At 43.2% G+C, this 16,540-nt stretch overlaps 1 protein-coding gene across 1 annotated transcript in view; it reads left to right on the plus strand.

The window, feature by feature from the left end:
- The first annotated feature begins 259 nt into the window (after positions 1–259).
- Positions 260–16,540, plus strand: part of MAP1B (microtubule associated protein 1B) — a 140,888-nt gene continuing 124,607 nt past the window's right edge. The window contains exon 1 of the mRNA XM_054186707.1: positions 260–344. The gene's annotated coding sequence lies outside the window, so the exon portion shown is untranslated. The remainder of the gene's footprint in view (positions 345–16,540) is intronic.

Below are 16,540 nucleotides of genomic sequence, written 5' to 3' on the forward strand. Positions count from 1 at the left end.
TCCAGAATATCCCTTGGGTGTAGGTCAACAACGTCTAAGGTGTCTGGGATGTTTTTCTTAGTCTTTTTTTTTCTCTGTCTGATGACATCCTGTTCATTCCTGAAAACACATGTCTCCTAATCAAACCATTTTTTTTTCCAGTCACTGGTGTCCCTGATCAGGTCATTCTCTTTATCAGGTGATCTGGTCTTTCCTTGCTGACTCCGGCGATTCAGAGTGGGGAAACTGCTTTGCGCATCACTACCCCAACAACCTGGATGTCCACCAAACTCAGCATGCTGTAGGTGGAGCAGGTCTGAAATTTGAAAAAGACAGCATCTGTGCTCACAGTGCTCAGCTAGGAGGTAGGCCAAGAGTCACCATGTCACCTCTCCTCTTCCCTCTTTTAGTCTGAGCAAATGAAAGGAAACATGAAAACAAATTTGTCAAGCTATGGTGTGTGAATTTTGCAAGCTTTGCAGATACTTTTTCTTCTCACCTCGGTTAATTCAGCTGAGCAAAAACACCTGAACTTGAAAATGGGGCTTGCCCAGTGTGTTGGGATTAGTCCAACTGGCGTGGTGTTCTGCTGACTCCACAGTCCTGGTGACACCAGGGGTTTATCACTGCAGTCCAAGAGGGGTTTCCTTGTGTTATTGCTTTGGTTTATGTTTGGCACGGTTTAAACAAGGTAATTATTCTTATTTGGAACAGCTGCTTTCATTCTGCTTTGCAAAGAACTTATAGCCAAAGATGGCTTTACGACTCATCTTTGCTGCTATGGGGGTTTCTCTTGCTTGGGCTGACATCATCAAATGAGATCAGCGTGTCCTTAACGTGGAACCTGTAATTACAGGGTTGCTTCAGATTGCACACAGAGCAGTGCTGCCACGCTTACTTACTATAGCCTTATTATTGGCAATGGAATGCTGCATTTAAATCACAAGAAATGAATGTATATTTCTGCAGTATCAAACTCATTAGAAGTCTGGAGAGACTTCCCTTATTTCAGAATTAAGGATACTCATTTGCACGTGTGACATTTTCTGTGATGGCAAGAGGTTAAATGTTATCTACTGATTCATAGAAAAGGTATTATGACAACATCTAAAGAAATTTCCAAGAGCTTTAGGCTTTTACTAGTGGGCTGGTGACTTGGAGACACAATAAACGCAGTGACACAGACCCACACCTGAGCAAAAGGTTTTTCTGGACATGAAGGGTACAAGTGTTTTTCTGAGAGTTGTTTTCCCCGCGGACATGGGTTCTGCGATATCCTCCGTTTTGTAGTAAGAGCGGTGGCATGTTGGGTGCAAGCAGATGTAGCTGCAGCAAGGGAGGATGTCTGTGAACTGCAGGGTGGTGGTGGTAGACTCAAACCTCTCTGAAACATACTGTTGCAATAAGCTCTGCTCCCTCCAAAGAGAAGTGAATAGGGAAGCAGAAAAGATTGAGTTTGTTGTGCATCTCCAAAGTATGCTTGAAACCTTTTATTTCCCTAGTTTTCAGGTCTGATTTTTTTTTTCTTTTTGATATACGTAGGAACAGTTCATAAGTATCTAACATGTACTTTTGTTAGCAGTGTTTAGTCTCTGACTGCTCTTAGGGATGACACTGCTTATACATCGCAACCCTTACGGGTTTAAAGGAAATCTCTCTCTGCTACACTAAATACCATAGTATAAAAGCTGATGTTTCAAACCAATTTCCTTTGTTCTGGATTGAATTCTGCATGTGCAAATTCCTTAGTCATGAAAGATCTGCTCATGATCCCTCGCATCCCAGAGTGCAGCAGACTGGTGTGTATTAATCAGGCTGATACTTGACTCACGCACACAGATGGTCAGTGGATCCTGCAAACTCTGCCTGCTTCTTGTAGAAGTGTGACTGCACCAGCAGCACCCAGCTCACATATAAATAGAAAGCAGCGTGCAGAAATCTGATCCCATGAAGGCTACAGTTATTTCAGTTGGATTAAGAAATGCACGTATGCATAATTGCGGAGCAAACTCTAGCTGTTTCAAAAGATACTGAAATGCAATGGTTTCATGAAAGGCCTGATACAAAGCAGATGAATGAGGCAGTCATAGTAGATGAGGAATGAATGAAACCACAGACAGCAGCAGCAGCAGCAGGGCTTTTGCAAAGAGCTACAGCAGTATCTTTGAAACGGTCTTCACTGGACTACAAGCAAAGCAATAGCCCTAAAAGTGTACAGATATAAAATTTGCATGGAAATTTTCAGCAAGCCATTCAATAACCTTATTGTGTTGCAAATAGGCTGTTCATTTATGTACATAGTGGTAACCCTCTCACACAACCCTGAAGGTTACTGGGTGCCCCACAGGAGATGCCCCTGCACATCTGTGCACCTGTGTCTCATCAGCAGGCAAATGGCAAAGGCCAGGGAAGAGTGCCAGCAGCCAGGGTTGCTCCTGGGGAATGCCAGCATCTCATGCTACTTGGATAAACTATACAGGAGGTTTTGGTTGTGGTCACATCTGCCAGGGCTGGGCAGCACATGGAGAGGGCAGATGTGCCGTTATCTCTGTCACCTCTGAGCTTCAGCAAGTTTTAACCTTTCCCCTTCAGCTCAGAAACAAGTCCCATGTTGTAACACCTCCACCCAGGGTGATGTGGGAATGAACAAAATCGGGATGTCTGATTTCTGTCTATGTGGAGGGCACTGATAATGTGCCTGGGCTATAGCCACAGGCTTCTTAGCTTTAAATGCTGCTGGTTCCCCATTCTTTCCCTTCAGATATTTAAGCAATAAAATGTAATTCAAGCCTGAATCCATAAATGACAGGTGAGATAAGGCTAATGAAAGCTGTCCTTCATCAGCCTAAAAAATCAGATCTGAGCCAGGACCACAAATATGCAAATAATGGAAAAAGATGTCCCCAAAGTCTTTTGGCAGATAAGGATGACAGTTTGGCTTGACTGCTTCGTGCGTGATTACAATAAGCGCTGTGGTGCTGTATTCACGAGCACGTCTGCAGAACTGAGAAGTTTTACAAGGCCAAGCACAAGTGACATCCATTTGAAAATTCATACCCAAATGTTCCCTATTTCCAGTTCCAGACTCATGATTAGTTAATAACCTGTTCTAAAGTTTGCTGCTCAGGCAGGGGAAGGAAGCCAGACCCTGTGACTACTGTGATCAATCATATCCTGGGAAACGAATGGTTTGACATAGACTGATCTTGTAACCCTAAAGTAGAGCTGAATTTGTCCAGAGCCCTGATGCCCTGAGTCGGAGATGAAGAGTGTGACAGCCTCCCTCCCTTCACCCCAAATACTGACACTGTGCAGGCTGCAGGGAGTGGAAACGCCTCCTGAAATCAAATGGAAAGGCAGCTAGGGCAACAGATGATGGAGATTTGCTGTTAAACAAGATGTGGGCACCTGCTATGCTCTCTGGCTGATGACTGTGCTGAAGGAAAATGTATCCTGAGCTGCCGGAGGCTGAACTTACAACTCCCCAGGAACGCCTCAGACAGCAAGAAGGTTTGCAATATGGCTTGCAGTACAGAAGCAGATCTTAAAAGCAAAAAAACACTGCCCTACCTTTAATGAGAGGATTTGCAGTTGCAGGTTTGGCAGTATTATCATAGCATGCAGCTGCTTTGACCTAATTTTATATATATGTTTGTATATCTGTAAAATCTGTAACATATAATTTCTTGCAGATTTGGTTCAGCCTTTAAACAAAGAGGGGAAGTATAAAAGGAGCTTTCCTTTTCTTCCTGTCTCTCATGCAAGAGCTGCCCCAGGGCTGTGAACTGCTCACATCTACGCTGCTGGGAGCATCTGAAAAGGAGCAGGCAGCATGAACGTCAGTGTGGGCATGGACCACGCTGGTCTCTGCACTGGTTTGCAGAGTTACCTCACCTTCAGGGTTGCTGCTGCAGGGACAGTTTGTACTGTGAGCAGGGGGTGACTACAGGACTTCAGATATTACTTCCTGAGAGAGGCGCAAAAATTGCGTGAAGACCAGAACTCTCTTTGCTCTACCAACAGTTTCGCTTCATCTGTGAAGATACTGAAAATAATTTCTTCTACGCTATGTAGTCTGGTAAATTTCCACTCTATAGAATTACAGTGGCCATCCCGGATGTTCACAAATAGGTGCCCATTTAACTTTACAGAGGGTTTCCTTCTTTTCACTTTCTTTTCTCTTTTAATCCCCCCTCTTTCTTACTGCAGCCAAGACACCTGATGGTTAGTCAGGTTGCTTTGCCGCTTTATGATGGAGGTCCCTCTGATGCAGTCATCACTTGAAACTTTGACTTGCACTGTAGAACTGTAACTTTTTTCCTTCCTTTTTTTTTTAAACAAAAAAGCTCAAACAAAAACAAGTAAACAAACAAAAACACTGGTACTTGTGACAGTGAAGCCAAGTTACAGGCAGACCTTCAGTCCCATGTTTGGTCTCAGGCCCCATCCCAGGCTCAGCAAAGCACCAGGGCAATACAAATAATGGGAAGTGAAACTCTTCAGAGGTCCAGAGAAGCAGGATTTGGTGCCAGTTAGGAGCCAAATATTCCTGCAAGACTGGTCAGAACATGGGAGAGAGACCTTTAGGCTGCTTTCTTCTTTAGAAACAGTGTTCACCATCACTTGAATCTTCAAGTGAAAAACAATATACATTCTTTTTTGTTTTGAGACATATTCTCACTTGTACAACAATGTTAATTGCAGTAAAAAAAAAAGGTGAAAACATACAAAACATCTGAAATACCAATGGAAAAGTTGTTCAGTGATGGAAACGGAAAATGTTCCAGTTGACCTAGGTCAAAATTGTTCTGAGTTCCAGGTTGTGGAAATTTGTGAGGTTTTAATTTTTGGATTGGGAAACTCTACTCGTCTCTAAAGGTTTAAGAGACTGGAGGAACTACTCCCTGTCCTGCTGTCCTAGCATCCCATTCATCTAAGAGTAGAGGTGGCTCTGGAACCAGGTGGTGTGACACGTCCAGAGCCTTCTCCTGTAGCAAACAGGATGGAGAAGCAGTGCATCTTACCGGCAAGCATTCCCCTTGTTTCTGTGGTGATCTGTTCCATAACGACGCCAGCCTGCAGCCAGGGAAGACAGTGTGTGTTGCCCTTACCTGTTTCCACTGCACCTCAGAGCAGAATCTAAGTCATATGAAGCCTCCTTGCATTTTGATACATATACAACTATATTTGGTAGGAAGGAGGCCCATAACTACCTTTTACAAGACAGAAGAGAACCTGATGAAAATTCAGATTTTTTCTTTCCTGTTTACCACAGGTGGCAAGATTTGTGCTATGTGGGAACGATGCAAACCACAGCGGCTCCAAAGTATGGTAGATTAACTTCATGTGGGAAGTGTATTTTGACTGCGCCCAGTTCGACTCTGGCAAAACAAGAGGCTGTTTGTTTAACAAGACTAAAACCATGTCTGTTTCCCTGCCCAAAAATGTCTCTCACAGCTTATCTTGTGACCGAGGTCAGCCTCAGATAACTGAGTCCTTGTCTGTGCCCCGCTACGGTGTGAGTGAGCAGGCGGGGAGGAAGGTTTGCATGTACTCCCTAGATTCTCACCAGGCTCTCTGTGGTCCGTGCAAAGCAAAAAGTGTGTTATGTGTCCCCCAAACCCCATGGCAAAATTCTGCACTGCTCTTATTTGCCTAAGGCCCCACTTCATTTCAAACATCACTTGCACTGACTTCAACAAAAAAAACACACATGGGAAGCTTCTAGCTCTCAGTTTTTAACAGTGCTGCAGTACCACAGGGGTATTATAAGCACAGTAACAAAAAAGGCACCAGCAAAATACATGGGCTGCTTTAGCTGACTGCTTTCAAGAAGTTTCACCTTTGAATTTTCACATGGGCTTTTTTTCAGTTAGACTGAATAGCAAATAACTTCTGGATACAGTTAGCACAGAAGTAGAAACATGATTTCCTTTTGAATCACAGACATCTAAGCAGAGTATGTATGTGGACAGAGCTCTCCTGATAAAATTCCTCCACTGAGCTATGGGAATAATGGCAATTGTGCAACTCTGCAGCCACTATAACCTGAATGGACATTATCTTTTTTCTTGTTGCAATAGCAATAGCAGTGTAGAATAAATAGATGTATGGAACTTGTCTCCTGTTTAAAGAAATCACATCTTAGGTCACTGTAGTATACTTTGCCTAACCGTATAAAAGTTCACAAACTTAGAGCAGGATTGTAAGTAAGCTAGAGAAGTACTGTGTTTGGAAGCCTGCAGATAGCTTGAAAGACTACTGAAGTTTTGGATCTCCATACATTTCTTATCCTTAGTATCATACATAGTCATCTAGTTTAATGGCAGCCATGTGTTTCCTATACCTTTGAGACAGTCACCAAAGATGTTGTGTGGTATGCTTTAGTTGACTGTACATTTTTATTGAAATCTGGAGGTAACTGTGGGGAGAAGACATCTTGAAGCTGGATCAATAGACAGGAGGAGTGTCTTCCAGTAATAGGAACTGAGACTTCTAAGCCAGCCGTGGCTTGGCATGTAGCACAAAGGGTGGTGGCAGGAGAAGACTTTGCTTCAATTATTATCCCTTTCTAGTCACAGCTGGATATAAAATAATTGCAACAGAGATGCTCTGGCATACCTTAAACTCCTCTCCTCATTCACTTCTGCATGTAGCTAAATGGCATCTGCATCTTGCTCACTACGAAGGAAATATGACTGCAACCTACCACCGGCATAAATTGGCATGGCTCTCTTGGCTTTTGCAGAGGTACTGGGAGGATGCAGTCCTTGGGACACAGACAGGCTGATTTTCCAGTTGAATGTGATGGAACTGCAGCTTGAATTAGTGATTTCATGTTGTGTGAAACACAGGTACAGTGCTGTGCTGTGCTCAGTACTCGATATCAAAAGAGTGTATGACAGTTCCTATTAATAGTTTAAATGATAAACTTCTGCTAACTAGCACAACATGTTCATGCAATATGTTTGCCATACCACATAAGTTAGTTTGGTCCAGCTTCTGATATCCTCATTTCTTTTATGATACAATGCTCACTTGGACAAGGGTGGAAATTATTCTGAGGAGATGGGGTTTATTGAAAATGGGCCAAAGCTATTCCTGGGATTTAAAGGGAGATCTAGAGCTCAGGTCACTCCCTTTCATTTTGGAAAAGAAGCAAGTGTTGATTTTCATGCAACCATTTCTACTCGCTCTTTCAATCAACATTTATTTTGCGCAGCAACTGTTGAACAAGCCACTTTTAACTCTGCACAAGACGGAAATTGCTCTGAGATTATTGGAAGACCTCTGCTCCAGAATTTGCTTCAAAAAAAGACTACTGAAAATGACACGAAGGCCTAAAGGTTTGGCACCTCATTTCTCAATGCACTGGAAATGATCAGCAGTGAATATTTTGATGGATGAAATGGAGTGTTTCAAGCCCCCTTCATTACTATTCACAGAGAGTCTGGAAAGATAAGTACACAGTGGCTTGCTGTCCAGAAGGGCACATGCCCTTATTTCTCTTGTAAATTTACCCAGGGAGCATTTCACAGGACACCAGCCTAAATTATATTGCTTCTGACAGTGATGTCAGAATGAGCAAATGCTGAGGTCATCTACAAGAAATGCTGCCAGCATGGTACAGTAGTCTTTGGCTTGTAGACCAATGCTTTCCCTGTCTTAAAAAAAAACTAAAGAGAGCAGAATAACTGCCTTTCAGCTGCACGATCTGATTTCACGAGCCTTTGCCTCTGGCTACAAACAGGCAGGGCTCCCTGGACACCTGCCTGGGTCCGGGGCTGCCTCCTCCAGGTGCTGCCGAAGGAGCCAGCTGCCTGTGGGGACAAGTGGCAGGGACGAGGACAGCCCCCAGCCCCCGGCAATGCTGTTTGCAGCCCTGCTGCCTGTGCTGCCTCTCCCCCCTGATCGCTGTTGATGTCTTATATCTGCAGGAATTGGACCCACGGTGACCTGCTTTGCTATTTTCTATATTTCTCATGCAATTTCCCCTGAATTTCAAAGAAACACCTTCTCTGTAAGCAGCCACCAATAAATGTGAAGTTTGCCATCCAGGCCAGACCTCGGTGACTTTAAAATCTCCTCTCCACAGCACCATACTCCATAAGATACAGCTGGTGGCAGGTGGCCTATGAGCACCGCATGTCCAGACATAGCTGGGAAACCTGGTAATGCAATATTCAAAGCCTAGTAAAGCAAAAGCTTGGTGGAGATGTATGGTCATGGAGACAGAGCTGGCTGCAAGCTGACTGGTTCCCATCAAGCGATGGCTGCGTTAAACGGCAGGGTGCCTCGGCAGAGAGGGGCGTGATTTCTCTGAAGCAAGACAGGAGAAGAGCCGGGGTGCAGCAGGAGCTGCAGCGGTGTACTCTCCCGTTCAGCTTCAGTGACTGCACAGCAATGGCAGCAAGGCACCGTGCGAGAACAGAGGGAGGTTTTAATCCTGTCTTCCCCCCACCTCTGCCTGGTTTCATCCGCCACCAGTGTCACTTCTGACTTAAGCACAGCCACGCAGTACTCAATGTTGGGACGGAGACGCTGACATGACGACGAAACGTCAAATTGTTGCCCTGCTGCCTGCCCACCCGGCTATATTTCCTTGCTGCTTTCCCCCACCAGTCAGGGTGAGGGTGGGTGGAAGTGCAGCCCCCTTGGCTGGGGAGGACATTATGCAGGACAGCTGTACAGCAAGGGCATCTTTTCTGCACAGCTGGCCTACTTGGGAAGAATGGGTGTATATCCTGATTTTGGGTGGGGTTTTTTTCATTATCCCAGAAAGGAGAGGAATTTTCATCATAACTGCAAAGCTCAACTCTCTACTGATGAAGGGAGAGAGAAGGATCAGTCGTTCTTGTGGAATCCGGATGGTAAACACTGCTGGCAGCCGCTAACTGCAGTGAAAACTCTCAGCATCTCCTATTGACCTGCCGTGCATGTCTCAGATTGCATTCCCTGAAACCTGCAGCATGGAAATTTCAACTGCCAACTCCAGTGAACCCAGTTACGTGTTTCAAATATTTCCCTAGAGTTGTTTTTTATACTGGAGAGATCTTGCCCACTTCCTGTAGTTCTTTGCTTTCCAGCCTCTCCAGCATTTCCTTGCTGCTTCCATAGTACCAGAGCTAAATTAATCCTTATTTCACCTATTGCAAAGCTTGTCCCTGAGCACTTCTGTGCCTCTCCCTGTTTCTGCTGCACAGTCCTGGGTCGCAGCAGGGTGCTGCTATTTTGCTGTGGGGGTAAGTTAAAGGCTTTGCCCTCCCTGGTGAGCCTAGCACCGCCTGCTGCGAGATCGAGATCTACTTAGGGATGCTCTGAAGGCAGAACTCCTCACGTATGGCATTTACAAGTAATAAAAAAAGGGCCTTTAGGGAAAATAATTGCTAAAATTCATAGAAGAAACAAGAGAGGATATGTTTCTAAGTTTCTGCGTAGTGCTGTCAATCGGAGGTGTGAGAGCAACCTAGGTCTAGGGACCAAAGGCTGCTCTGGCTTGGTGAGATTAGGAATATACAGCAGCAAAAGAGGAGCAGCACTTGGCTCAGGACACACTGTCTGGAAGACTCTGCAGTTGAGAAAGGGTTTTGCTACCTGCTCGAAGTGATGTGACCACTCTGATAAAAAGACACAAACTAAGCCACTTGCATGTATCTACAAGGGAGTGCTCACTATGTAGTGCTGGGACTTGCTTTTCTGGAGCTGTAAAATGCTGTGCCACTGGTTGTCCCACTGGTGTCCACTGTCAGAAGCCACCCACTGCCTCCATCCTCAGTCAAACTAACCGGCACAGGTATGGTAATATTCTGCTTTATATGGGGATATTTTTTTCTGCCTTTGACAAGACAACGGCACTACAGTATTGGATATTCTCTCTAAATTTAGTACAAGGACCTGGACTACTAGTGCATTACAGCTCTTTGAACTAAGACAAGTCATGTAATAGAGGATTCAAGCCAAACTGAAGCTGCTGTTGAAATAGAAGAATTGAGTATAATAAATATCCCCATATACTGGAGAAGTCAAAGCCACTGTCTTCTGTTCTCCATATTAGAGATAAATGCAGAAAGCCCCAGAGAAATACATCTTGTCCATGCATATCTAATGTGCTGTTGAACAGTTTTGTACCCTGTTTTGAATTCATTAATGCATAAGTGTGAGACCAGAGAGTGATAAATGCTATTTTTTTTCCTATTGATAAGATACACCCCATGTCTCCTTGCTTCTCACAACATGGTGGGTCACATGTGACCTCCAGCTGAGGTCAGGCTATGTGTTTGCTACCTGCTGTTAAAACAGATAGCAAGTAACAGCATCTGTTCTGATAAATTTACAGTGTTAATAAACAAGGTCAGTAAAGGATTTAGAATGAGAGTGTAATTTTACAGCCCGCTATCTGAGGCGGAGAGGAATTAAGTTACTTGCCCAAGGTCACATCAGAAGCCAGCTGGAAGGTAAGGCAGCTTTCGGAGGTACACAGAGGTACACAGATCCTCTGGGCAGCACCCAAAGAGGGTAACCGGCCTGTTTTGCCACACCTGCAGTCCCTACTGCATTTTGTGACTGTATGTGTGGAGACTATCCATCAAACACATCATTTTATAAGTACTGTGAACAATATAGGGTTGGTTGTTTGTGTGTTGCCTTTTTTTTGCATTTGCATTCTGAACTGTAGTGTGTGCAAGCAAAACTCTTGGTTTTGCTTTTAAAGCCCAGAAACCAGTAGCAGTGTAAAGTCAGATTTTGTTTCTGTAGGTAACTGTGATGAGTTAGGGCATATTGCTGAAGCTCAAGATCTCCTTCCAGTCTTGATGTTTGCTTTTACCAGCCCACAGCCAGGGCCTTACAGGTTGGTAAAGGACTGCTCTGTAGGGTTGCTGGGTCTCCTGAACCTGCAGAGTGTGCATGGCACCTCACAAGCCATCCATTCCTTGCTGACACATTTGCCACCTTCTGAGTGTGTAGCACTCTGTGTTCAGTTTCCTGGGCACAAATGACAGAGAGAAAAGACTAAGTATGCTGCTTTCTATCAAAAAGGGTCAAAATTTATGCTAGAAATCACAGAAACAGGTATGGAAACAGAGAGCTTCCTCAGGATTGCACTTACCAAGAAGGGCCTTCCCCACCACCCCGTCTACCTGTGACTCGCAGCCGAGGAAATCCAGGCTGCTGGCAAACCCAGGGGACAGGCAGGGGTGGCACGACATCGCTTTTACTGCATTGCCTCCAGAATAGCTCCCTTCACTCACAATAGAATTTCCCATTCCTGTTTTCCTTCCCTGGCTGTTTGGATGCTGGGACAGCCGTTTCTGCTTCATGTCTTTAGCTTTGCTAAGCATTGCTTATATTTCTTATTTCTTCCTGGCCTCTTCTGTCTCTGATGATAGAGATCTCATTTGTACACTTGATAATTTCTTTTATAAACGCTGCAAGTTTAATTCTTATACAAGCTTCATATAAAGATGTAATGTGAAATAAATGATGGTGAGTTTGGGTAGCCCTGTGTGCATGGTGCTCATCTTACAGGGAGGCTTCTTCTGGGGCCCTGCCCCAGCACACTGGTTGTACATGGTAACAAACTTTTCACGGAAACATTTCTGTTCAGCGTGGAAGACTACCTCTGAAGCATCTCTAAAGCTGCAAACTAAAGCTGCAAAACTGCAAACTCTACCTGTGAGGCTAATATCCCTCTCCCTCCCCATCAAGCCTGCAGACCTGCTGCCACAAATGACTTTGTGTAGCAACAGTGCAGCAAAGCTTGGACCGATGACGGCACAGCTTGGTAATCTTTTCCAAAATGGCATAAACTCAAAGCCAACACTGCCATGTAGCCCCTAAGGGCCTTGGTCTTCTGGGGAGTGTAGTGGGTTGCTAGGACAATTGCTTTCCCTCTCGCTCTTCTTCATGACTTCTGCGCAAAATTAACTGCTTTATGCTGGATGTTCAATAGGTGATGCTGATAGCAATCTTTCTCACTCATGTTATGCTACTAGTCAATGTAATTGCGTGCAAAAGCAACAGAATCAATAACTTCTCTCCCCTCCACCATGTGTTGCTTAAAGAAAAGTGATAAATGATCAGACTCCGTCTGGTGTGGACGTTGCTTCTGATTTTGGTTCAGGATCGCCATGTCTGTAAGACCAATACAAATATTTTAGGTGATAAATGCAAAAAAATGGACCACTTCAAAGCCCTTGTTGCAGTTCATCTTGGCTCTGTAGAGGATTATGTGACATGTGAGCAAGATCTTTTGGATCCCTGATGAAGGTATCTTTTACAAAAGTGTCTACATCTCAGGTCCTATTTCAGTGTTGACATGTACTGATTTTCTTCACTCTCATTGCTTCATGTTTATTACTTTGTGATACCTGATTTTTTGCAGCAATGTATGTCAGGAAATATTTTACTTAGTGATATTAGTAATATTCATTTATAATTATATTCTAGAAACAGTAGGCATTTGAGACAGCTAGCAGGGGACACCTCTGATCTAGAAAAGCTGCCAGGATAAGGCAAGAAAGTCACAGAATCACAGAATAATAGGGGTTGGAAGGGACCTCTGGAGATCATGACACCAGGCAAATGATGCCCTCACTTAGCAGATCATATACGTAGTGTTTGAGGTGGCACATTTCATGAACGCGTTCAGCCATATAGAAATACCTGTGTGTGCTGAAGGACATATACTCATTGGCACAGGCACCGCAGCTAACACTACAAAAATGTGCATTTTGAAGGGTCTTACAATTCACAATCAAGATCTTACTGAAAACTAATGCATTTCAGTCTGCATTTAGTAAATAAAGTACCAGTCTGGGAGAAGTTGAGTAATGCTCTACCCATAAAAATAGGTCTATTTTGGTGAATTATACATTAAACATCACAGTTTATGCGATAAATATTAAAATATCGACCCTCTTGGCCCCAAAAAGATCATGAAAGAAAGACATTGCTGTCTGGTCCTGTAGATCGGCGTGGACAAAGGTGCCACATCAGAGAAAATATATGTGTCAGAAACATATGTATTACATATATTAATAATAATTGATAGAGTTTTTATATTCAGTCTGTGTGATATGTACTTACTTAATTAACTGTTTGTTTTGTTTCTGATATGCCTTATTTGAGAAATGTGTTTAGACGCGTAAAAGTACCTGTGTAAGCTAGATCACATGCACACATCTATATAAACAAACACACAGACCTGGATAGATTGATACAGTATGACAGAATGACCACAATGGTAAACTATTACAGAAATATTCAATGCACAATATGAAATGAAGTAAAAATGTAAATGAGACATTTCAGGAAAATAATGAATGCCTTCTATTTCGGCCTTTGCAAGCTGAATGTTGCCTTGCTCTGGGTCTGTTTTTCCCAAAGGTTAGCAAAGTGCTAATTACAAAGTGTGAGGAGCAATCAATTTCCTAACAGAATTTATTTTAGAACCATTTTTAGTCTGAGCCTCCTACCCACTGTCTCCACAATTTACCCTCTTCAGTATTGTTCCTTCATGCTTTTTTGGAAACAGTTTTTTAAGAACGAGAAAAGCTTCAGCAAAAGGAACCTATTCAGAGAAAGGGTATTTCTGAAGTACTAAACCAGTGTAATATTTCTGTTCAAAGAAACACACAACCAAATCAATCAATGGTGGTTGAAAAGCATAGCAAAAATACCCTAAAAAATCAAAAAGTTTTAAAAGAAACTTTCAGGGATTGAGCCCGTCCTTATTCAGTTAGGCAGCAGATTTTGGCGACTGAAATAGGAGCATGAACAGGCCCAGTAAACCAAATAATGATGGTGAAGGAAGGAAATATTTATGTCTACTGATGGTAGGTGACATATTTTTAGCCTGTAATGACACGTTTTCTAGCCTGAAAAAGCTGTCCCACAAAATCTATAAGTTTAAAAATTGATAACATTTCGCAAGAAAACTAATAAACCTTTTAAAAAGATTTTTGTAATAGGTCATAGAATATAAAGTGAGGTTAACGAATCAGGGGCCAGCCTGGTCTCATGAAGGATGTTACCTATGTCAGATGTCACCTGGGCATCAGGGCTGTGATGCTCTGCAGCACCCAGAGGGGCAGGTTGAATTCTCCAGGGACAGCCAGCACACACTCAGTAAGAGGAAGGAAGAAACTGCAGGTCTTGAATCCTAATCCTAATTAAAATACTGAACACTGTAACTCTGTTACCTATTATTGCTAACAATGATTACTAGAGGCAGTAGATGTGGCAATTCACATGTGATGTGGAAAACGATCAGTACGAGACAGAAAAACTGCCAGAGCACACATACAGTAACACAACAGGGAAAAGGGATGTATGTGCAAATCAGATCATGCTATCCCACGATTTATAAGAAAAAATGTGGAAATGACTGAAGATACGGAGCAAGACACTTTTAAGATACAAATGAATTAATTATTGAAGACACCTGCTTAAAGAAGACAGGATAATATCAAAAAGCTTTCAATTATTTACACTTTATTGCACTGAATCTATAAGCGATGTGTCATGCTTTGTCACATACCGGGGCTGCGTAGAGAGAGCAACCACTGGAATAACACTACCAGCAATTTGTCACCCATCAAATTTACGGCCATATAGACCCACTTCCTCATTTACAAGTGAGATTTCACACAGGAATGACTTACTGAAAAGTCACCTGCTGGGAAAATAGCTTCATAATCACTGGTCTGAGTGTGCATAGGCATAGCAGGCAGCTAAAAGGGTGTTATTCAGAAATATCCGTTATTATTAAAAGAAAACAAGGTTTATGCAATCTTTGTCGTTGTGAAACGTGGTACTATTTGCCTGGATTTTTATTTTAAGTAGTATTCTGATAGTTTGTTAGGCATACTTCATTCTATTGAGCAGGGCTATGATTTCTTGGACTGTGACAAAATGTCTGATTTTTTTCCACAGATAGATAGCTCTCGCACGTGCTCTCTCTCTCCCCCCTCCCCATGCTTTGAGGTAAACCCTACATAACTGCAGCATGCCAGCGATGTTTGGCTTTGCACAGAGAAGGGCCCATGTAATTTGTGTTAAGGAGACTACACCCACTTTAATCATTCGTATTTTTACTGATATGCATATGTTTAGAGTAGACCAGAGAGAATATTAAATTCATTTTATAGAAATCAGAGCCCAGATGTGAAGCTTCAGTTCTTGCCTGGAGTCACGGTGTGTCTGCTGGCTATTTGCTTCTAGTGAGGTGATGCTTGCCTGGGGGAAATCCTGCCTGAAAGTCAGCATCTGCTGGTATTCCTGCACCTGTCCTTCACTCCTTACCAGCTCTCAAGCCCCAGCGCTTTCATCCACTGAAAGTATTTTGGGGATCATATGGCTTCACTTCACCGCCCTCATGGAGGCAGGGCACCCTAAATGTGCCCCTTGCACCTTAGTATACCTTTCTTCAGGAACCCCAGATGTGAGTGCTGGTTCTTCCCTCGATAAAACAAAAATTGAAGCTTCTAGTTTAAAGTCTAGCAACAAAAGAGTACTAGTAAAATAAAATCTAAATCCCAACTCTAGCTTAAATTTAAAATGTGTTTAGCAGTCTATTAATTAATACCTGACAATCCACGGGGCGGGGGGTGGATGCTATGGCTGTCTGAGATGCTACGTGCTGTTGCTCTTTTATGAGTCCATCAGCAAGCTGCTCCCCGGACCAACAAGGTTCCTGTTGTGGGAGCTAAAAGGCTGTGATTATCCATGTAGGTGGGTAAAGCCATGATTTCTGAGAAGTAACCAGCACGGTATAGAGCACAATCCTGACACATGAATGATGCTGATGACAGACTGAGCAACAACTTCCTTTGCACCAGCACGTTGCACCTTCTAACTTGAAAATATTGCGAATTCAGGATGAATACTTTACAAAAATATCGAGGGTCTATGTGGAGCTCTCTTTTAGAGCAAGTGGCCAGTGCTGCCATATCAGAATCACAAAATTTGACATCCACTTGCGTACTTCCCTTGAGTCATAAAAACCCCAGCTAAAACTATTTTCAAAAGCCCCAAGATATTTTATTCTGTACTAAATGTGCACTTCCTTCAAGCAAAGGATCCCTTTCTTCCATGTGGCAGATAACAGGTATTCAGCCCGCTGGGCTCACCACCTTTTGCGAGCAGCTCTTGGTGTGCCTGCAGCGAGGCAAGCCCATGCTGCTGTCAGATGTTTCCCTATTTCCCCTAATAGGTGACAGTGGAAGCCCCTGAGCGCTGGCTGTGATGTGTGGGTATCCTTTCCTCATTGTTGTCCCAGTTTTCTTCTCTTTCATGTTTTTCACTGTCCTTTCCTCAGGAACAAGTGGATTTCTTTCATAAGCACTGATTTTAGGGAATCTGTTGTAGGTGTATAAGCCCTGACTTACAGAAGCATTGATAAGCCATCCTCAATGATCGAGGGACGTTAGTCTTTTAGAAAGGAAGTTACAATCTAAATTTAGCTGAAGTCAACAGGAGAAATAATCTAAAGAACTTGCTTAAGTGGTGCAAAGTCATTTTCTGAACTGTGTGAAATCTTACTGACATGTCTGGGGGAAAA

Source organism: Rissa tridactyla, chromosome Z, assembly GCF_028500815.1.
Source record: "Rissa tridactyla isolate bRisTri1 chromosome Z, bRisTri1.patW.cur.20221130, whole genome shotgun sequence".
Classification (NCBI taxonomy): domain Eukaryota; kingdom Metazoa; phylum Chordata; class Aves; order Charadriiformes; family Laridae; genus Rissa; species Rissa tridactyla.